The sequence below is a fragment of the Brassica oleracea genome, chromosome C4 (assembly GCF_000695525.1).
Source record: "Brassica oleracea var. oleracea cultivar TO1000 chromosome C4, BOL, whole genome shotgun sequence".
In the NCBI taxonomy this organism is placed as follows: domain Eukaryota; kingdom Viridiplantae; phylum Streptophyta; class Magnoliopsida; order Brassicales; family Brassicaceae; genus Brassica; species Brassica oleracea.
Window position 1 is genome coordinate 30,455,668 of NC_027751.1, and position 4,181 is coordinate 30,459,848.

Sequence of the window (4,181 nt, forward strand, 5' to 3'; positions counted from 1 at the left end):
GGTTTAGGGTTTAGGGTTTAGAGTTTAGGGTTTAGGGTTTAGAGTTGAGAAATGAGGTTTTGGGGATAAGATTTCAAATTTTGAAAATAAAAAAATTAAAATTTTCAAAGGATAAACTTGGTGCTATTTTGGTCATTTTAGTTTTTGAGTGCTATTTTTGTGATATAAACTTAGAAATGTGCTATTTTGGAGATTTGCTCATTTAATAATTCATTGCATGGGGTGAACACAAGTTTTGTTCAAAATTATGAAGTTGGATTATATTAAAGAGAAAAAGACAAAAATAGCACTAAATCAAGTTTATGTTCCCAAACTAGCACTCAAGGTCAAAAGTCACAAAAATAGCACTTAATGTTTTATCAAAAGTCACAAACTTAGGGTGGGGTTTAGGATTTAGGGTTTAGGGTTTAGAGTTTAGAGTTTAGGGTTTAGGGTTTAGGGTTTAGGGTTTAGGGTTTAGGGTTTAGAGTTTAGGGTTTAGGGTTTAGAGTTGAGAAATGAGGTTTTGGGGATAAGATTTCAAATTTTGAAAATAAAAAAATTAAAATTTTCAAAGGATAAACTTGGTGCTATTTTGGTCATTTTAGTTTTTGAGTGCTATTTTTGTGATATAAACTTAGAAAGGTGCTATTTTGGAAATTTGCACTATATTAAACTACTCGTGCTAATATTATACCTTTATAAAAAAATAGTTTGTAAACCAGATTTTTTGTTATTTTAAATAGTTTAAGTTGGTTTGGGTAGTTTAATTAGTTTTAATCAGATTCTTTAGGTAATAATATATATATATTCGAAATGTTTTTTGGTCAATTTTATTAGTTATTTTTAAAGATTTTTACACATTTTCAAACATTAATTATAATCTGATCCAATCGAACCAAATCGAACCCAGACCATAACAGGCCGAACGAACTAAACTTGACGTATCTACCACCACATATACAACACCACGGCAGATTTCTTAGAAGGAAGTCGTTATTTTTAAATCTAATGTTAAGACTTAAAAGGAAGTCCATAAAACGATGATATATTTTGCGCCCGTTTACTGAGTTATAGCCCATGACTATACCTGTTAATTAATGTTACTTTTGATAAAGCATAGTGTTTAGTTTAATAATTGTTATAATATCATAGTGTTTATTAACGAAATTTAAATTCAAAGTTTGGTATCACTGTTGTAAAAATATAAAGATGAACTATATATATTAAAGGGCGAGAGAAGTTCGATGTGTACGAGAGAGATGTATACGAGAGAAAGTAGAAGACTTTTGGTCTCAGTTTATGTGTTGAATATATATTATATAAGTATTGTGTATGAAGGGATCTACGAAAGAGAGAAAAACTAAATTTAGTGAGCTCTTGTCCATCCCTTTAATTTGATGAGCCAACATGATATTTATAGAGAAGGTAAGTCGGCTAATTTTACCCCCTCGTGAAGTAATTATTATTTTAATAGTTACACAAATATCCCAAAATGGATAAGCATTATCTTATCTTTAACACTTCCCCTTGATTATCCATTTTGTATTACGTAGTGCCTCGTTAAAACCTAATCATGGAAAAATCCAATGGGACAAAAACCATGACAAGGAAAAAAGAGTACACTGTCGTAATCTCTCCCTGAGAATAGTGGACCTAGCTTTCTCGTCACAGGTCATATAAATGCCGCATTCTGATACCATAGATGTATTTTCGGAACGTTGTAGTGGGAAGGGCCTTTTTGGACAAGTCAGCCGGGATTGTCGCATGACCGTACATACTCGATGTCCACCTCTTTATTTTTCTCGAGCTCCCTTATGTATGAGAAAAATCTCGGAGGAATATGATTTGTTCTGTCGCTTTTGATGTAGCCTTCTTTGAGTTGAGCGACACAAGCCGAATTGTTTTCAAATACTTTTGTCGGCTCTTTCTCATTGACTATTCCGCTTGATTCTTGTATGTGGTGACTCATTAACCGAAGCCACACACATTCTCCACATGTTTTGTGAAGCGCAATAGTTTCTGCTTGATTCGAAGATGTCACAACCAGAGTTTGTTTCTGGGACCGCCAAGAGATCGCGGTTCCACCAATTGTAAAAACATAGCCGGTTTGTGTTCGACTTTATAAATATCATGTATCTGCAAAACCATACCAAACTCGGGGTTTCTAGGATAAATCAATCATAAATCAATACGTACCTTGGAGAGAACGGATATGTTCTCGACGCCGTTCTAATTTCCATAAATAGGAAATGAGCTATATCTCGCAAAGACATTAGTGTCTAAAACTATATTTTATCAAATACAATTTGCAAGACATATAAGCTCACATATGCTTTATTACCATTAGCATCTCCAAAGTACTTATTTATATAAAATGTTACCAGGATTTTTTAAAATAACATCTCTTTTAACATCGAGAGATCTATTTACCATTGGAGTACTCAAAGGAGTCGCTTTATTCATACAAAAGCGTTTCAATAACCTTTTTGTATAGTTTGATTGATGCACAAATATTCCTTCTCGGAGATGCTCTGGAGCCCAAGACAAAACTTTGTCTTGCCGAGATCTTTCATTTCGAACTCCTCTTTCATATGAGTTTGAGCATCATCAGCCTCCATTTGAGTTCCAATTATGTCCAGATCATCTACATATACAGCAATGATCACAAAGCCAGATGACGATTTCTTTATAATCCATATTGTGATCGATGTAACTGACCGAACAAATCTCCCTGGATTTTTCTTTCAATGCCCTTGGCATTTTCAATTCATCAGGGAGTTTCATATATATATATATATATCGTTATCCAACGATCCATACAAATACGCAGTCACAACGTCCATGAGATGTATTTTAAGATTTTTAGACGCCGTTAGGCTCATCAAAATCTAAAAGTAATTTCATCCATTACCGGGAAATACGTTTCCTCAAAATTAATTTCCGGTCTCTGAGAAAAACCTTGGGCAACTAATCAGGTTTTATATCGTGTTACTTTTCTCACGAATACCCACTTATACCCAACAAGATTTGTATTCTCAGGCGTTATGACTATCTGTCCAAAGACATTCCGTTTATTTAGAGATAATAATTCAATTTGAATGGCCTTCTGCCACTCCTCCCAATCATGTCTTTTTAACATTCCAAAATGGACCTTGGATCGGGACCATCACTTTTATGATCGATCTCTTTGGACAGAAAAGGAGAACATTCCATCAACATCTTTTATCTTATAACTTTTCATCAAGGGTGTAGTTGATGGAAATCTCATACTTTTCTGTTCCCTTTTCGTCATCTGGATCATCTTTATTTGGTTCATCTTGACCCTTTTCATCTATGCCTTCTTTCACACATTTTTCAGTATCAGGTTCTTCTGGAACCTTTCCACTTATGCCTTCTTTCAGACATCTTTCAGTATCAGGTTCTCTTTGAACCTTTCCACTTATGTCTTCTTTCAGACATTTTTCAGTATCAGGTTCTTCAGGAACCTTGCAATTTTTCTCAACCAATTTCTTTCGGGGATTTTTATCTCTAGAACCCGCTAGTCTCCCCTTCTTTAACTGAACCCTAGGTTCATTTATTTTGTTACCATCACTTTGTTCTTTAGGAACATCAACTCACTCTTGATGGAACATTTTCAGCGGATATATCATGTCGTATCTGTGAGAACATCGGGTAACTGGTTTACAAATGCACAATTTTTTGAACTTCCAGTTTTCTTTGATCCGTAGGGGGATCATGGTATAACAACTACTATGTATACCATGTAATCTCTTTAGGAATTTCTCAAATTCCTCCCCCTAACGCTAGAAATTCATCCTCATTAAAATGACAATCGGCAAATCGTGCCGTAAACATATCACCAGTTACCGGTTCAAGATACCTTATATACGGCTTGTTCTAACTCTTCCAGAGTTTTATACATTCCCGAGAGCATCTTTAACTCTCCAGCGACTTCTAAATATCAAGATGCAACTCAAGTCATTTTTGTCCTGCCAGACATTTCAATATATTGCATCTATTTTAAATTTTCTCCAGTGACCTCGGAACAAGCCGTTTTTCATACCTCAAGGTCATCTTTCATTTCATTCTCTGGAGAACTATACCTTGGACTTTTGGTCCAAAAATCTCTCGTTTTTCTAACGAGCTTTATATCAAATTGATGGCCAATCAATTCACTCTACCCTCATACATAGAGGTAG